The sequence below is a fragment of the Lepidochelys olivacea genome (genome assembly GCF_965140295.1).
Source record: "Lepidochelys olivacea isolate rLepOli2 genome assembly, chromosome: 15".
Classification (NCBI taxonomy): Eukaryota; Metazoa; Chordata; order Testudines; family Cheloniidae; genus Lepidochelys; species Lepidochelys olivacea.
This window is the reverse complement of record NC_140425.1, coordinates 22,394,872-22,414,914: the sequence shown is the minus strand read 5'-3', so window position 1 is coordinate 22,414,914 and position 20,043 is coordinate 22,394,872. Positions and strand designations below refer to the sequence as shown.

The 20,043-nt window shown below is 41.0% G+C and overlaps 2 long non-coding RNA genes across 4 annotated transcripts in view; one reads left to right on the top strand and one right to left on the bottom strand.

The window, feature by feature from the left end:
• LOC311531721 overlaps window positions 1–20,043 on the bottom strand; it is a 612,131-nt gene that overhangs the window by 353,151 nt on the left and 238,937 nt on the right. For all 3 annotated transcript variants that reach the window (XR_014714264.1, XR_014714265.1, XR_014714266.1), the window contains exons 3-4: window positions 14,702–14,793; window positions 5,587–5,731 (exon numbers count right to left, since the gene is read on the bottom strand). This is a non-coding gene — a long non-coding RNA (uncharacterized lncRNA). The remainder of the gene's footprint in view (window positions 1–5,586; window positions 5,732–14,701; window positions 14,794–20,043) is intronic.
• The window catches only part of LOC311531723, an 88,554-nt gene that overhangs the window by 2,894 nt on the left and 65,617 nt on the right, over window positions 1–20,043 (top strand). The window lies entirely within an intron of this gene.

Sequence of the window (20,043 nt, the reverse complement as noted above, 5' to 3'; positions counted from 1 at the left end):
GAGACTGTCCAGTTTGACCAATGTACATGGCAGAGGGGCATTGCTGGCACATGATGGCATATATCACATTGGTGGATGTGCAGGTGAACGAGCCTCTGATAGTGTGGCTGATGTTATTAGGCCCTGTGATGGTGTCCCCTGAATAGATATGTGGGCACAGTTGGCAACGGGCTTTGTTGCAAGGATAAGTTCCTGGGTTAGTGGTTCTGTTGTGTGGTATGTGGTTGTTGGTGAGTATTTGCTTCAGGTTGCGGGGCTGTCTGTAGGCAAGGACTGGCCTGTCTCCCAAGATTTGTGAGAGTGTTGGGTCATCCTTTAGGATAGGTTGTAGATCCTTAATAATGCGTTGGAGGGGTTTTAGTTGGGGGCTGAAGGTGACGGCTAGTGGCGTTCTGTTATTTTCTTTGTTAGGCCTGTCCTGTAGTAGGTAACTTCTGGGAACTCTTCTGGCTCTATCAATCTGTTTCTTTACTTCTGCAGGTGGGTATTGTAGTTGTAAGAAAGCTTGACAGAGATCTTGTAGGTGTTTGTCTCTGTCTGAGGGGTTGGAGCAAATGCGGTTGTATCGCAGAGCTTGGCTGTAGACGATGGATCGTGTGGTGTGGTCAGGGTGAAAGCTGGAGGCATGCAGGTAGGAATGCATGCATGCCTCCAGCTTTCACCCTGACCACACCACACGATCCATCGTCTACAGCCAAGCTCTGCGATACAACCGCATTTGCTCCAACCCCTCAGACAGAGACAAACACCTACAAGATCTCTGTCAAGCTTTCTTACAACTACAATACCCACCTGCAGAAGTAAAGAAACAGATTGATAGAGCCAGAAGAGTTCCCAGAAGTTACCTACTACAGGACAGGCCTAACAAAGAAAATAACAGAACGCCACTAGCCGTCACCTTCAGCCCCCAACTAAAACCCCTCCAACGCATTATTAAGGATCTACAACCTATCCTAAAGGATGACCCAACACTCTCACAAATCTTGGGAGACAGGCCAGTCCTTGCCTACAGACAGCCCCGCAACCTGAAGCAAATACTCACCAACAACCACATACCACACAACAGAACCACTAACCCAGGAACTTATCCTTGCAACAAAGCCCGTTGCCAACTGTGCCCACATATCTATTCAGGGGACACCATCACAGGGCCTAATAACATCAGCCACACTATCAGAGGCTCGTTCACCTGCACATCCACCAATGTGATATATGCCATCATGTGCCAGCAATGCCCCTCTGCCATGTACATTGGTCAAACTGGACAGTCTCTACGTAAAAGAATAAATGGACACAAATCAGATGTCAAGAATTGTAACATTCATAAACCAGTCGGAGAACACTTCAATCTCTCTGGTCACGCGATCACAGACATGAAGGTCGCTATCTTAAAACAAAAAAACTTCAAATCCAGACTCCAGCGAGAAACTGCTGAATTGGAATTCATTTGCAAATTGGATACTATTAATTTAGGCTTAAATAGAGACTTGGAGTGGCTAAGTCATTATGCAAGGTAGCCTGTTTCCTCTTGTTTTTTCCTACCCCCCCCCCCAGATGTTCTGGTTTAACTTGGATTTTAACTTGAAGAGTGGTCAGTTTGGATGAGCTATTACCAGCAGGAGAGTGAGTTTCTGTGTGTATGGGGGTGGGGGGATGTGAGAACCTGGATTTATGCAGGAAATAGCCCAGCTTGATTGTCATGCACATTGTGTAAAGAGTTGTCACTTTGGATGGGCTATCACCAGCAGGAGAGTGAATTTGTGTGGGGGGGTGGAGGGTGAGAAAACCTGGATTTGTGCTGGAAATCACTTTAGATAAGCTATTACCAGCAGGACAGTGGGGTGGGAATAGGTATTGTTTCATATTCTCTGTGTATATATAAAGCCTGCTGCAGTTTCCACGATATGCATCTGAGGAAGTGAGCTGTAGCTCACGAAAGCTTATGCTCTAATAAATTGGTTAGTCTCTAAGGTGCCACAAGTCCTCCTTTTCTTTTTGCGAATACAGACTAACACGGCTGCTACTCTGAAACCTATTAAAGAACAGTTATACTTTAGCTTGCAGGTAACACTGATCGCACAGTTGTACTTTGTTTGTAATGGTGGAAATGGTTTATTTATATTACCAAACATTAAAAATCTCAGCTAGATTTATCAGCAAACATGCACCAACGCTTATCTTTAGGCTTAGGTGTTCAGCCCCTTTTATTTTTCTATAAAGGTCGACGTTTGGAGAAAAGCATTGAGTGTTACAGATAACTAATAGCGGGAGAGGCAAATACCACAAAAAGTGGTTCACACAAGTACTAGAGCAGTTCATTTCAAAAGCTCGCTTCCTGATCATTCCAAGTCATTCTCTTCACACTAGTCTCAATTTTGCCAAATAATATCCAGTGGAACTTTGTACTCATACCCTGGGCACTACAGCACGACAATCTGGAAAGCTGGAAGTAATAGTTCAAAGCTATTCACCACATCCAGTTGACTTAGATAGTTCCATACAGTAATAATACAGTTTGCCTGTAACTCCATAACCTTTTGCTTCCTTTTAGCAGGAAAGTATAATGTGAAACACCTCCTTTAATTTTTCTGAAATTGTGACATTATGAAAAGCCAGTAGAGCAATAAGACTCCCTGTGTAATTAACTTTGCTTCGATAGCAATGAACAGCGATGTAGTATAATTATTATGCAGAGCAAAATTCCTAAAATAATTTTGCTGAGGAAATGCTCTACTATATTGGGAAGAATTAATACTGCAATATAATGTTTTATGTAATACGAGTGCTACAAGATGTTACTAAGTCCAGGGCTTAAATTAGAAGTTTTATTGCTCATTCAGTAGTTTTTAAAACTTAAATCCAATTTACATAATCTTTGTAGGATTTATATTTTTTATGGCTATGTGGCAATCAGAATCAAATTTAAAACTAAGGAATAAGACTATCTGAACTGCCTTCTTTGCTGCTGCAACGTGGATCTGTTCTGGGAGCAACAGAAATCAAGAGATCCAAGTTATGGCCAGTCGTATTAGGCAGATACATTAACTGGCTGGATCTGGAATGTTGCTGAGCAGAAGTTAAAAATGTTGATCTTGAAGCTTAAACTTGTAGGTTCTTGAGTCTTGACTTCAGAAAGCTGGTACAATAAAAGCAGAGGTGCTAAGCCAACTGTGTGACCAGCAAAGGAGTTATCCAATGATTACAGCATAAATTAAATCTTTTTGTCTTTGTGCTGATTTAGCCTGCAGAAGAGAGGGAAGCAAACTGTGCCCCTTTCTATAATGCAGCCCATTCAGTAGTGTAGTTGACAGGAAATGGAGTTCCCCCATTTCCCATTTGGGGAGTATGGAGTTTACCCACTGAGCCCATTGACTTCATGAATTTTTGGCTCGAGCTAGAGTATAGAATCATAGAAGATTAGGGTTGGAAAAGACCTCAGGAGGTCATCTAGTCCAACCCCCTGCTCAAAGCACATAGGAAGTACACAGGAAGGTCAAGAGGGGGAGGAGTAGAAATGATACATAGACAGTTTTCACCGTGTGACACTCCATGGCTTTCCCCAAAGTTTTACCCCCCTAAGCATAGCGTGGCAGAGGGACACAGTGCAGAGGCATTAAGTTTTCCTTGGTGAATAAGGGATTGCAGACAGATGCTCAGTGCAGGGTTTATAACAGTGAAAGCTTGGGAGACACAGCAACAACAATGCCTTTGGGAAATCCAACTCCTGGGCTGATAGGAGTGCGTTGAACCCTGTAGTGGAGCATTTGTTCTTTGTTTATTTTAGTCTTACTTTGCTTTCTTGATCTAAACAGTCTTTAAAGGAGAAAACCCTGCTGAATGCCACTATGTTTTTTCCTTCTGGGTCATTTCATCATCTTACAGGGCCCATGGTTCCTTTGAAAGAATAACCTTATCCCTGCCTCAGCCACTCCCAACAATTTGTGGATCATGATCCTCCACGAGGAATAATTGAGTTCAATTAAAAGGAGATTCATGGAACTTTGCTTTAAGGACAAACCCAAAGCTGGATATGGTAACTGTTCTTCCTTTACTCATAAAAAGTACATGAAATCTTTGAAACTCATTTGATTATTGCCTAAAGAATCTCTACAACCTCAAGTGGAATAGCAGAATTACTAATATTTCAGCCAAGTTCAAGGCATACCTCTTGGATCTCTTTGCCTCTATGCAACAAGCATTTCTCCACTTTGATGTCACTCACATGTAATTAGTTCCCCAGTCAGCACCTCCAATCATTAGTCTGGTAAATCTGTTTTTTGTCTGCTCTAACCTATTGTCTGCTTTAATCATGCACATTATAAGTGAAGTGAAGTGTAATATGATAAATTACTAGGTTGCAATGGCAAATCTCTAATACAGTAAATCTTTAATGTCATATTAGGAACACAGTCTTGGCATTATAGAACATAGGACTAAAATGTCCCTGCACATTTTGAATAGAAATGAGTAAACAGACTATGCAGGGGTCACCAAAATTCTCATGGGAAAGAAAAAAAAAAGTGGCACTTGAAAACTCTGTGTTAAACGATCGGAAATTAACAGGTGAATGAGCTTGCATTGGTGGATTTGGTACCTTTGATCCAGACTGATAACTTTAATGTTACCAAGCAACCATAGCAGTGAGCTAAGGAGACATGACTAAAGATGACATGACTAAACACATAGGGAAGAGATATATGGGAAACTGAAATGACAAGGGTGCTGAGGTAGATTGGTTACTGTTGTAATTGGGAGGTAGCTTGTCAGTGCTGTGTTGTGATTTATAAATAAATAATAAACCGCTACGTTTACACAGTGCTCTTCAGAGACAGACCCAAGGTGCTTTGCAGTTCAAACGCAGCTTAAAGCAGCAAACACCAAGATACCTTTTCAATTTTTACTTTAAAAATAAACTACCACAAAAACCACCACTCTAGAACAGATCCAGCTTCACCAGTATAGAAAAGGAAGATGATTCCTTAACCAAAAGGGAATAAAACAGCACAATTGCTAGCCTCAAACACATTCAAATTTCAATTAGAACAGACCAGAGGATTGGCTGACTTTGGAAGTTAGTAATAATCTATTAAGCTGGTTCAAGTCCAGCCAGGTTTGAAGTGACCAAAAGTGACAAGACAGATATTTGTACTGCTATGTATATGAAATTAGTTCATTACAATTTAAGATAGCACCTACCCACGCTCAAAGGGTAGTTCTACACTGCAATCAGAGGTGTGATTGCTGCTAGCTTTAATCTAACTAGCACAGCTAAAAATAACAGTGAAAATGCGGCAGCAGAGACCCCAGAGTGGACTAGCAATGCTTGTATAGCCTGCGGCAGGGTCCATGCCACTACTTCTTCACGACTATTTTTAACCACACTCGCTATATGAAAGCGAGCAGGAGTATGTCTACCTGAGCTACAATCACAACTCCAATGGCAGAGCAGATATACCCTAAGTACCATCCAAGGATTTGACACAATATCTTTAATCCACACAAAATACAAACACAAAGATTCGGCCAGGCCTCCATACAACACAGATCACATGGAAACAATAAGAGGTATTAAACCCCAGCACATACCTCTGATGGAGCAGGCCCTGGAATGGGTTCTTATCCTTCCTGCAACAGGGTTCAGACTCAACTGGCACCTCTCGGTCTTGTTCTCCAGTACTTCGGCTGTCATTACAGTTGTAAGCCTCTAAGCTGTTGCAGTGGTGAAGAACACCTGAAAAAATATGAACCAGCTGTAACAGATGCACAGGAGTCTAAATGAGGCTGCAGAGAGTCTGGGACAGCAGCTTTGAGAGGTGCCAACTTCCCCATTCATCCCCCATGAGCTGCTAATGAAGATGCAAAACTTGCCTAGCCCTGGTGCGGGAAATGGAGAGGGCTGCCTGAGGTACGTTTTTAGGGCTTGGAGCTCATCAGGGTATAGGAGGTTCCTCCATGCAGTCTATTTTTTCACATTTGTTTGACTACTTTTGATTAATGCTGTGGTTTACATTTTGTACCTTCCTTAGAAAGTGCCTTAGAGTGTGCCGATAAATGCAAACAGAAACAAAATGTAAACAACACAGGTCAGAAAACTTAAAAATAATGAATTTCAACAATCAAGCAACAACAAAGGGAATCAATTAACATCTCTCAAAGTCTACCAAAGCGTCTACTTGCTTAGAGATCAAGACCGAACAGTTAAGGCAGTATTATACAGTTTAGGAAAAGGAAAAATTTTCAGACAGTATTTTCTTCTCTTTCTTTTTAGTTTGCAAGTTTCATTGGCTTTTGCTGTTGTTATTGTTTTTTAAAATCAATTAACTGAAGTGATCAATTCATTGAAATTCTAATCAGGCCTCAATATACCTGGCTAGCATAGAGTTTACAAACAAACAGAAAAAGGAGACTTCATCTGTAATCATTAATATGAAATTAGAAATGTTGCAGTGCTAATTTAGCCTTTTTTGTTAGCCAGCTGTTCACTGATCCTCCCTGGTCCTCCAATATATTTGTTATCCTCATATGTCCACCGAGTGTTTTGAATGAGTAATTTTCAGACCATGAGTTGTATGTGAACTGGTCACTTAGGCTGTTTGCTATGCATTAATTGTGTTGTGCAGTTGATCACCCAAGTCACATGGATGTTGTTTTTGCCCTCTGGTTGGATGGCTGAAACTTTTTAAGTGGGAGAATAATGAATAGCTAAGAATTTTTGTAGGAATAACCATTCATTGCTAACTTTTATGAAGATATTGGGATTCACAAACATTTTCCTGAATTAAATGGGGTCTTGAGAATCCTCACAAAACCCAAATAATAGTCCTCCATCAAGCACAGCAAACTGAACTCAGCACTTTTAGTTGCAAAATTATCCAGTCATTTTGTTGTTGTTATTCAGACGGGTCTACTGAAGATTACGGATTAAATTCATGCCTTTGTAGTGGGGTCAGCACAGCTATCCTAAGCCCTCAAATATTGGCATGATCAGGATTTGAGTGGCACATGAATGTTGATCCTCAGCAGAGGGGTGAATTTCACTCATCGCTTATTACTACACCATGGTGGTCTGTTGTGTTACTCCGGGGCTCGGTAATGAAGAGCAACGTCTCTAGTACTTATCTGGGATTACAGGACTAAAGAGAAGCTCAAGGAAAAAAGTTCAGCATCAAATTTATTCTTTCCCAGAGTTTCAAGGTATGTGGCTGCACAGGTTGGTTCAGCCCATGAGGGACTAGCCACAATGATCTGATCTGGCACCAAACTTCCAAGCTGAGATGTGCTTTGAGTCAGGGTTTCAACTGGGGCTCATCTCTAAACAGACCCATTAAAAAGCACAACACTTAAAGGTGACCTAATTTTTCTTAGTGCATTCATTCTAATTCTGATTCATTCCTCTCTAAGTAGATGAGGCACACTCATATAAGAGTAACAGCTGGTCTTTAACCACAGAGAAAGAAGTCCAATAGCCAATTTGGGAGATACGCTACTCTGCTCTCTCTGTTGCTGACAGGATAGAACTATGTTGGTAACACTTTAATAGAAACCTCAATTTCATCTCATTTCTTTAAATTTAAAGTCTGAAGGTTGGCATTCTTCCACTGCTGCTTCATTATCATGTGCATATTACCAGCAGACAGATGGGAGAATGACACACAGGGTTGAGCTGTTAAGTGGGTAGAGTCACATAGCTAATGCTTCTTCTGCATTTGATGCGTACTTGAAAATCCAAGAGGACTGAATATTACCAATGGATGAGTTTGAAAAAAAAAAAACATAGGAGAAGGAACAGGGATTGGAATAAAGAACCTGACATGCCTATTAGCTAATACTAATACTCTGTGCACAAACTCTTCAGTGTTTATGAACAAATACGAATTAATTCAGCCTTGAAACACTCCCAGGAGGTTGGTGTTAGAGTTGATCCAAAATCCAAATTTTGAAGTTTTTCCAACAGGAGGAAAAAAATGGAGATTTTTGGGTGAAAATCTTCATAAAAAGTATCTCCATTCTGTGACAGTCACTATCCTCATTTTGTGTCTGAAGAAACAGACACTGCCACTCTCATTTGCCTTGCGTCTTGCCTAATTATTTACATTTGTGCAAAGCAAAGGCCAAGCATGAGTAACTGGATTAGAATGGTAGTTTTGCCACTTCCCCTGGTGGAAATGGCTACATAAGATGCAAAGCAGTGGAGACAATGTCTCAGCTGGCCTATAACAGCCTGATTTTCAGAAGTGCTGAAATCCCACCAGTTGCAGTTGAGTTACAGGTGCTGAACAACTCTGAAAACCAGGCCTTGCTTTGATCAAAGCTATACAGAAGGACAAACAAGATTAGAACATAGGATAGGAGGTTCATAGTCCTCTGCTCCTCCACAACCCTATTATGGCCGCACTGCTAGCCATCAGTGCAATAAGCCACTGTTACAGTTTCAGGATTGCTTTAAAATAAATGCAAATGGCAGATTTTCCCCTAAGGAGCTATTTATGGACTTCTATAAATCAGCCTTTTCCTCTGTACACCTATAGATTACTCTTGATAGAAGGAGACTCATTTGCCCTCCAGTTGTTCAACTTCCTGGCTGTGTCAAGAATCTGAAGTCACATAGCCATACTATGACAGGAACTGGGCTAGTCAAATTTCTGTTGTGCACTGGTCCCCAATCCAGTGTGTCCTTTCAATCTTAATTTTATCTGATTTGACCAACAGATTCAGAGCTTGCAGGATCCATGTTTCAAAGTATTCTATGGGATATTTGCCTTTTCCCCCCTCCAGCAACCCTAATATCTTTTCTACAGCCCCTATTTTTCAGATCTTCCACTTTTTCAGTCAATGTTTTGACTTGAGACTCCAGGGCTGCAAGTCTCAGGAATGAGAGCCAGGCTCTGGGCAACCTAACAAGCACAGCTGGACTGTAGTAGGCTGCCTGATTAGCTATACCACCTGATTGGTTTGAAGGTTTGATTGCAGACTGTCTCTTAAGCCCAGCAGTAGCAGATGATCAGTAGCTGTTCAGAACATTTGTCCATGGCTGCCAAAGCTTCTGTGCCTGCTTGTTCTCAGCTTGGCTCCCGCCCCGCCTTAGATCCAGCCCTGCTCCTGTCTTGCCTGACCCTGGACTCTGATCTCTGACTTTGGGCCGTGACCCTTGTCTCTGGCATCTGGCCTCTGATCCCAGTTCTGACTCTGGGGTCCAACTTCTGGCTTCTGACTCTTAGCTCAGGCACCTGACTGCTGACTCCTGCTCTGACCACTAGGCCTGAGTGACCACCTTCCAGTGACTGATAGCAAATCTGTCCTCCTGACTCTGCCTGTCCTCGTCAATGCCGGTGATTCTAATGTCCGTGTCTGCAAAGGCTACTCCTCGTTTGACTATTCACTGTGTGCAGTTTGTCCTTTACGTTCTCTTCAGACTTGCTGAACTGTGTTTCCAGCACCACACTTAGGCTGGCAGTAATCTGTGCCACTATTTTATTAGCAACCCCCATGGCTGCTGAGTCATCTTCTTCCAGCTCCGACACGTTGGCTCACATTTATCCTCTTTTCTTTTCCTTTCCTTTCCTTTCTCCTTCTTTGTGCTTTTCCTCCAGAGTTGCCAGCCATTGCCCACATTTCTGGGATAGACATTAACTGTGAGGCCACCTGCTGTACCCCTCAGTCCTACCCTCTATATATTCTGGCACAGCTGCTGCTGCTCTCTGGAATCTCCAAGTAGGGTAGACCTCCCAGTCCCTCCACTCCTCAGCTTTCTGGCAGGAGAACAAAGCAGGCTCTTGCTGGCTGCAAGATCAAGAAGTTCTGGAGGAAAAAGGGGAAGAGAGTCCTTGCAGTCCTGTGGAGGGAGATGGGCCATGTGTTCACTTCTTTTTTAAATCTTCCCAGCAAACAGGGAGAGCTTGTCTCAGAGTCCTGCTACCAGACTGTCAGGTAAGGGTGGGGGTGAAACCACTGCCTTTCCCTATATATCCCAGCTGCAAGTGGGCCTCTTGTTCGCCTCCAGCAGCGCTGACAGTGTAGCTCCAGTTAGTGGCTGGGGAGGAAAGGCCTCCACCCTACTCTGATCTTCTCTGGTCCTGCCCCTTACACTCTATTCTCACCTGTCCCCTGCTCTCCTGGACTCCCTCAGATCTAATCAGAGGCATTAGATCCCATGGCAGGTCTCTGCTGCAAATGTTGCTGAAAATTAGGGAAGAGGTGAGTCAGAGCTCACAGAGTCCAATTCCTCACTCTACCATGACAGTCATGTGACCCCCAATAAGCCACCACTAAATATATTGGCATTTACATGCAAAGGGTTATTTTCACACACCATCTGGCACACCCAGATCTACAGTAAAGCAAGACATTCAAAGACAAGATTGAAGCTTTGCTTTTAGCTCATTTTTTTCTGCTTCCTTTTCCTAAGCATTCTGGGCAAGAAAATAAAGCATCACTAGCTACAAAGGTAACAGTCATGAGGATTTGCCTACATGAGTCTGCTGGGGGACCTAACTATGCTACTAGGATACTGCATGATTTTGGGACCAGATCCTTGGGTCTGGCCAAACTTTGAAAAGTGCAGTTTGGGCTGAGGTGTAGGGGAGGAGTCGCAAAGTGGTGCAAACATTGCATAAAATCTTACTTTTGTACTGTCTCAGCACTGAAGAGTCTATAGGGCCTATCCCCCAGTATAAATCAGACCAGCCTAAGGACTGCTGTAATGAATACACAGGTTCCAATGGACAACCCTAAGAGGTTGAAATGGTAACTGGGGAGTAGCATTGGGGCTCTCCGACCCCATTCACTTTGGCCATGAAATATCCCATATGCCAGCAGCAGGGAGAGGTATTGGAAAGGATCCTCTACCCTGGCTGTACTCCAGCAGAGCATCCCCCCTTGCACCAGGTAATGATGCAGACACTGTCTGCCAATGGGGCAATGCAAAGCAGCCCAACACATTGGAGGATCTGACCTACTGTTTTTCTATGGGTAGATCAACAGCATGTTAGAAAGAACGTATTTAAACGTCCACACTGACGGAAAATGTACTAGACAAGTTCATGAAATGCACATTTATTTAGACTTTTCCAGAAACACTAGGTGGTGCTGTCCTCTGTCTTTTGTTTCGTCGTTCACTCTCAATTGACTGAACACTGCCCTGGTGGAATCAAATTCTTATATCATCTTTTCTATCTGCCCTTTGCTCAACCACAAAAATCATACTACTATATATGTGGGCAACCTTATTTCCATGCCTTCCTACCTGCCAATATGGCCAATGTTATCTATCTGGATGCCTTTTTTTTAAACCATGACTGCATTCCTAAAAATATAGCTTCCCTGCCCTTGGCATTTGGAATGGAAGGGAGGAGTCTGCATTGTTGACCGCTGACCGTTTCAGTAAAGAAAACAGGACAGATGACGGATAACTAGGTAACAAACAGTAAAGAATCACAGGAAATCATTTTCTTCTAACACTGAACAAGGAATTTTATTCTCATAGAAGAAAATGTAATATGCTTAAAGCTACAGTCTCTCTCTCTCCCCTCCCCACGTCCTCACAGTAGAGCTTCTGCCTAGGACCTTTCCCAACTCCTACCTGTCATTATTTGTATTCCAGGGGTACCAAGAGGTCACCACTGAAATCAGGGCCCCATTGTGCCAAGTGCTGTACAAATGTAAAAGGCAGTCCCTGCTCAAGAGAGCTTTCAATCTAAGTAGAAAAGACAAAGGCTAGGAGGGAAAATAGAGGTGAAGCAATTTGCCCAATCCGCTCAACCAGCCACATACCTAAGGCAATAGTACACTTTTTCATAACAGTTTCATATGGGTCTTCTCTGAGATATGGTCCAGACATACCTTTTTTATGCATATATGGGGTCTAACATATTATCCTAGTATGGGATCAATAGCCCTTGGGAGCTGAACTGATCAGAAAAAACTTCGCCAAATAAAAAAATATAAGGCATTTTTGGTCTGAAAACTTTGTGGGGTTTTGAAGATGTAAAAATAAATTATTACTGTGGCATAAGCCCTGAAGAGATTTGCACTGATATGATAAAGCTGCTAGCCATACCAGTTGTACTTAAAGCAAACAATGTACCATGGAGTAAAAACTGTATGTTTTAAAATAGCACACACACGAGACATAACTAATATAGCGGGGCAGGAAAAGGTTTTCCCATCCCATGAAAATTTTCAAGATTCTAAATTTTCCCCCCTATTCTACTTCAGGACAAAACCAAAACCTTTCAGAGAGTTATTCGTGAAAACAAGGAAGAGACAGACATTCACCTCAGAATAGCCAAAGATTGGTAGTTAATACAGGTGAATGCACTATCAGCATGAACCTTTTCCCAGGAACATTATGGCAATTTTAATAGAGATTTTTTTATTCTTTTCTGAGGGGATGGTGGTAGCTTCTGATAATATTGTATGTGATGTTTCATCTGCCCTTTTAAAAAATATATAAACTCCTTTAAGCAATTTTTTGTATAATTGGAACATATGTGAGAATGTACGGCTGAGGAACACCATAAATATGGAGAGAGATTGCACAAAGTAAATGCAATTTTATTCAACACCCTTATTTTTCTGGAGGGCTTACAACAGTCTGCTTGCTTGGAGGTCAGAAGAAAAGTAAGAGTATGCAGACAAAAGTATATTAGCAAATATAATCGCATTTCAAGGACAAAGGGAACCTTTTTCTTTATATGGCACTATATGCTCAGATTCTGAAAAGGAGGAGGAGGGGGAAAGCAACATTTCTAATGATTCCTGATTCAGTCGTTGCTTTATGAGATCCTGTTGTGGCAGAAATGTTATTTTTGTATTACCGAAGTATTTAGCTGATCTGATTCAGGATATGGTTCTTCTAAACTCATGGGCTCAAATTTAGGCTCTTAAATCCATATTTAGAAGCCTAAGTGAGTGGCCTGATTTTCATAGGCACCCAGCAACTCTCAGTGAGGGTATTGGTATGATTTTAGAAAGATTCTAAGGGACTTAAGAGCACAGTTCCCCTTTCAAAATCAATGGCTCTTGTGTTCTTAAGTCCCATATCTACCCGTGACATTATAATCATGTTTTTAACTTGTATTAACACACACAAAATCAAATTCTACTGTAGACGGGACACAGATGTCTGTTTCTAGTTGCACTTAATTCTAAGCTGCAGCATAAGTACAAAGGTTTGAGTTCTGTCTAAACTAGATTTTACACACTAGCCTCGTGTTAAACTTTAGTAGACATACACTGGCACGAATGGGACCTTCTGGATGCTCAGCACTTTGGGAGTGTTGGGTCACATATATAAGTTCCTAAATATGGACTTCGGAGAAAAATGTTAGACATCCTTTCATGAAAATCTTGGCATGCAACTTACTCCATCCACAATGTAGCTTAAAAAAAAAAGTGGGGGGCAACTTTCCACTCTCCTATAGAATTTTTTTGGCACTTCTTCCTCTTGTATAAATTATTCTTAAGATGTACAGGTTCATTAAATCCTTTAATTACAAAGAAGATTTTTTGGACCTTAATTTTCAGACTTTCATCAGTCTCTGTTAGACAGTTGTATTAATAAGTGATTATATTCAAATTCCTCAGCCATTAGCATTTTATTTTTAATATTAGGCATCTCTTCAGGACTCCTGCTGCAAGAGTGAGAAAATGTTGTTGGTTATGAAAAAGCAAAATCTAAGTGATGATGATTTAATACTGAGCTTATGTGGTAGAAAATGACAGATGCTACCTTGTGAGTCAGTGATCCTATGATAAATTACCCTTTTAAGCAAGTATACAGCTTTTACTAGCTGAAATCAGCAGATATAATCGGTTCTCCTGCCAATGGCTTTCTGGCCCTTCCCTTTAGGAGTTCAAATGACATAGTTAACATGGTTAGTATTGTCCTTGTGATCATTAAGGCCTCAATTATGGTCTCCTGTAAGTCTGTTCTTAAGGATGTCCATTAGTTGCCTTGTACATAATGGCATTCTGCACCTAACTGGAAATGACACCAGCATCATTGTGGGCATTTTTCCCCCCAGAATATACATTACTCTAAGAATGAAATTCAATAAACATGGGTAATCCAATTGTATCCTGAACACTCGAAACATCTGCCCCTTCTAATCAAAACTTGTAATTAGAGATGATGGCTTGTTCAACAGGCAGCAAGCATCCTCAGTATTTAAACAGAGGTATTCTTTATCCCTAACAGACATGATGGCAATAGGGCTCTTTGGGGTCCATTTAATAGATTTTAGGATCAGAAGCATGGAAGGACATAGACAAGAAGATCAATCCATTACCAAACTCAGAGAAATTAACTCCACCTTAAATATACTCTTCATAAAACACTTGCAATGAACCAAAAAAGTACATGAAGCAGAAACATTACAGACAGGTTGGTAGTTTTTGTTTTAACCCCTTTCTAGTAGTGCCTCTGGATTTGATTTTGCAAGATGCTGAGCTCTCTGGCCCCAACCCAGGAAAGTTTTAAAGCACAAGGGATGGATTTCAGTGGAACCAAGTATTCACATATATTAATTATATGATGATGTGCATGGCAGGATTGAAGTCAGAGTGCTCAGTGCTTTGCAAGACTGAACCCTTTAAATGTATCTGGACCTGAATATGAACATCTCAGGAGAACCCAGTTCCAGGAGCCCTCAACAAATGCTGAAGCCCTCAATGAATATTTAAGTTGGTGGCAAGCACTCACCTAATAAACTGTGCAGATTCTACTGTTAATGTTAACAATAAAGAGTTTGGGGAGACAAGACAGAAGAGGACATCCTCTTTCCTCCTTGCAAGCTGCAAAATATGAGCAGGACATTGTAATAGGTTAGAACACAATAAAGAATTCTGTTTTCAGCTGAAATGCTATGAAAAATATACATAGGCTAAAAACAATAGAGAAAACTGCAATTTTTATCCCCCTCACAAAAAGGGCCACAGGTGTCTTTCATGATCAAGTGGTCAGGAACTTGACAAGGACATGGACCTCTTCCCCAAAAAAAGCCTCAAGCAGCACACTGTCCCCTACACACCTAGCTGGGACACATACATCAATATAGCCCCAAAAGAAAAGAGTGACACCAACACCTCTTCTTGTAGCGCCTTGATATTTCCTCAAAGGTCTTCCACCGAAGCACCAACCAAGCATTTATCGGACTCCACTCTCATCTTGTGAGATCTGTTGTGATCACAGCTTAAGGTAGTTGGAGAAGATATAGTGATAAAAGAGAGAGCATCTGTTTTCAAAAGCAAAGTTGATAACTTTAAAAATCAAACTGTTTTTTTTTTACGGGTCGGATCAAGAAGAGAATGAATTTAGAAATGTTCTTTTGCCTCAACACCCAGATCTTGATTTTTATGGAGATTTCACACCAAAATCTTTGCACACCCTAGGTAAAGAGCTCTTCAGAACTGGGCTTTTCAGACTTCTCTCTCAACAGACTATGTGCAGCATTTTTCGTCTCCTCAGATCAGCTTTAACAACAACAAAAATAGGAACTGGCTCCCTGTCCTGCATTGTATACGTCATGGCTATCCATAACACAGTGAGAACAACTGAAAATGGCATATCAAGTCCAGCTACTATATGTATTAAATTACTTTTTAAATTTTATGATCTTTAAAGCAAAACAAGATAGACTGCTGCTTCTTAAAAGCTTTTTATATTTACTGTAGTCACATAGAAAGAAATTAAATTATCAAGATTTGTTGCTTAACAGACAAATGCAAAGGAGGAAGGGAGATGGTTTTTCCCATTTAATTAAGAGGAGGTTTTTATGCCTCAGTCACCACTGTATTTCAGATGATGTAATTCCTGTAAGAATTTAAAGCACTGCATATTCAACTAAATCTACATAACACTTACAAAACTCATAAAATTTACAACAAACAAAACCAAATTTAAATAAGATGTGAAACACCTCTATATCTGATCAAATATTTCCATTACAGTTTAACTCTTATTCTTTTTCTCAAGGCTCTATTTAGGTACTTAATTGAATCCTAAAGCAGCAGTATTAAGGATTCAATCACTTATTAAGAGAACAATTAAAATGAAATACAAGTTATAGTGTTACTATCAGTTTCAGAATCCAAGCACCAAAACTTTGGAAGCCTACTTATCCTTTGCCTGAAAACAACAGCGTTAATCTCTATGTAGACATATGCACATGTAGTAGGAAAGCACTCTACACATGTCGGAATTACAGAATTAACTACCACTTGAGGACTGTCCCACATTCATCTCCACCGGGTGTCCAGCTCTCACTTGAAACTGCTTGAACAGCTGTGCCACCATCTGTTCCACTGACTCAGCTAAATGCACCAAAGTCACTAGTGACGTTGGTTGTATGTTGTCTGTTTAGGAAGACTCTTGCTGGGGGACTTCTGCAAGAGACAAGTACCATCTGCTAGCATTACATTCTGCGTGTCACTCATGGCACTGGTCCTAAACATGGACTTGCTAGGAGACTTCTAGACTTTCCTCAAGTGATCTTGAATTTAATTGGATGATAATTTTTCAGCTCAGCAGCTACCCTATGCCAATCCATTCACATACAGTTGGAAAATGTAATTATGGAATTGGGGCTTGAAAGCCCATTGGAGACGGATGAGTTACTTCTTATCATGTCCTCGTGCTGCTTCCCACCACATGCATGCGCATGTCATTCCCCTATTATTGCACTCTGCTAGGTCACTGGAAAATAATTTGCATTCAAGCAGCTGGCATCGCAGGAAATGCTTCATATTTTGAGGTTCTCTGATGCAGTCACAGATATTCAGGCCAGTGAGGTAGCCCCACTTGATCATCGCATCTCTAGACTGGCCAACTCCAGTATGGCACGTCACTAAATGGCCAGTGAGGATGCTATTGCAAACTAGGGGCCAAATTCCAGTTCTTCACTCTGGAAAACTCCTATGGAAACCAGGGAGAGTCTGCCAGAGCAAGGATTGAATAACAATCTGGGGGTTTGGTCCTACATATGCAAAACAAAATAAAATGATCTAGGAGCCCAGTGGAGGATTGAAGTGGCAACGTTCTGGATGACTGAGCAGCCTTTTATAAAACCATCCGACATATAAGAATAGGAAATGTACCTTGAACATTGTCTTTTTCCTCACAAAGTAGTCGTGTCACAGCTGACTGGTTATCTTAATGAGGCAAAAATGTTAGCAAAAATCCAAATGACCTCTGCATCATTGCATGAAACAGAGTATTGCCCCTGCATGCACACAGGCTGATTCTCTCTGCACCACAATACAGTCCCCATCATTGCGATATGTAAGCAACACACTTGACGCCATGAACAGCTGCAGTTATCAGTCGTAACAAAACAACATATACATATATTCTGCCTGTCTTAATTTAATCTTCCCAAAGTGAAGAGCCAATAATATTTAAATTATTCAGTTATACATGGGGAATAAGATTAATATTAGCAAAATGATATTTACACTATATCCCAATTAATCTGTGCGCAATATGCACATAATACATGTGTCATGACTCATGACCTCAGGTTTGCTACGCTCCGGGCTTAGGTACCTGCTGCCACCACCACCTTCATACTTGGAAATTTTATATCATGTCACCCCTCATTCTTCCCCCTTATGGCAAAGACACTGACCCCAAGGGTGGGAGGCTCGTTGATGAAAATGTTGGGTCTTTTCCTAGGCCACTGCAGGAAAACTCAGTCACCACATCTCCATTCCAGATTTGAGTAACAATCAAACACTTACTTTATTACAGGTACACTCACGAACTAACTCATTTACCATTCATCGAGAGGTACCCTCTTTACCCACTCAAGCACAGAAAAGTCTTATTATAGATCCCAGTTCAGACTTTCTACTCAGAAGCTGTTGGATCCTATGTCCGCTGAACATGGTCTCAGTGCCACCTTGTCAGTAGCCTGGACTCCTACAGTACCATATAGACTTGCCTGGGGTGTCTTTTTAGTCCAGTCCTGGCACCTTCAGCAATATCCTGGAAATAAATCAACTTCTAGCTTGCAAGCTTCAACTCACCCCTTCTCACTGATACTTGCCCACCTGCTAGCATTTGAACCAACAATCTAGGGTGGCTTCTAGCAAACAAATGGGTCTTTACAGAGTCGAGCCAAAGCTTTTATTCTCAGAACTCCTTCTATAAAAACAACATTAGCTACCTTCATTACCTAACATTTTCATCGCATGTATGATTCAGATTTCAAAACACTGGACTGCAATATTGTAAGGTGTGCTTCTACGCAAACAGTCACTCATTTTTGGAAAGTGTCCCAAACATATTGCCTCTCTTTTCCAATTCTGTTCCCCTTAAGCTAGTCTTCTGAGAAATAGAAAGCCCATTTGCCTCTAACAGCAAGTGAGGATTTTACAAATGATGTTAAAACTAAACTGATTTGGGGGCGGGGGGGTAATTTAGTTTCTCTGTATTGCACTTTGCAAATGCTGGATCAAGTCCATGACTAGGGCTCCTAGGTGCTATGGTAATAAAAATAATAAATAATACATGTTGTGCTGAAAAGCTGTTAAATCCCAATCATTTATCCCTCAATTAGCTAGCAGAGAATAAATAATAAAGGTAGCCAGCAATTCTCCAAGCTAGCTAACATAATGGGATCAGAAAACTTTTCTAGTTTGAAATAACCTCACATTTAAGATACTGCTTTAACGGATACAATAGATCTCATTACAGCTGCAGTTCCTGAATTTCCAATACTATTTCTTGTTTTCTGTGTAACAAAATAAGTGTGTCCTCATTTTCTTTTGGGTATCAGCTGGCCTTATATCAGAGGTCTGGAAAATCTCACAAAACGTAGCTATCAGAGTCAGATCATTTGTTCAGCCTGGAAATTGTAACTCCTTTTCACTAGGCTTAACTCATATGACACAGTCACCTAGCTTTTAAAGAGCCTCAGGTTGACACAGTTAAAAGTCCACATTTAAAAATGCAGAAACTAAGGCCATGTCTATAGGCACAGCACTGCAGCGGTGCAGCTGTACCAATACAGATGTGCCACTGCAGAACATCTGGTGAAGACATTCTATGCCCATGGGAGCAAGCTCTCCCATCGCATGATAAAACCACCTCCGCGAGTGGCAGAAGCTGTGTAGACAGGAGAAGCTCTCCTCCTGCCATAGTGCTGTGCACACCGACACTTATGTCAGTGTAACGTAAGTTGCTCAGGGGTGTAGTTTTTTCACACCCTAGAGGACATAAGCTATGTCTACACTACAGCCTAAGAAGAAAACTTTTAAATGTTTTAAATTTCTCCCCTTTTCATGCGAAGGCAGGTGAAAAATCATAAATATTGAGCAATCTGTATCAGAAAATTTCACCAATTTAAAATGTGAAAAGACATCCACAGAGATCCCCTTGTTCACATTCATCCCTAGAGTGAGTGCATGCCATCAATCACAGCTGCTCCTGCTTACAGCAAGTTAATATTTGGTTAAGCAAGTGTGGATTTTCCAGATTTCTTAATTTTTTTACTTTCCAGTCTCCATATAATAGCCCGGAAAGAGAACAAATGACCAAAGTAAATGATACCTCTCCTACCACTTTCGTCTTCCAATTAACTTTGCTGCCAGACATGTACTTTAAAATCCATATAATACACTGGTCCAGTGCATGTGAATATCTCTCCTGTTAATTATGGTCCCCAGTGACTATAACAGCCTGCTATTTTCTCAAGCTAAAGGTGTTCCCCTGGAGCTCTAGTGGTAAAAGCTTAGCTTAGCTTGTTAGTATTGATAGTTTCAGATTCAATCCTTGTAAATGATAGCTCTATATATGCAGCCATGGTTCATTACATACATATAAGCCGGGAAGTATATATTTAGACTTGTAATCATGCAGAATAATAAACAACAACTACATAAAGAAAAATAGAACACTTTTTTAAAAAAAATTTTTCTCGAGAATTTTTAAGGCAACAGTAGCAATTTTTAAGCAAACAGTAGTCCCTCCCCCTACCTTCCACCTCCCACCCTGATTCCTACTATGATTCCTAAATGAAACTTATTGGAAAATGTTCCCCCATC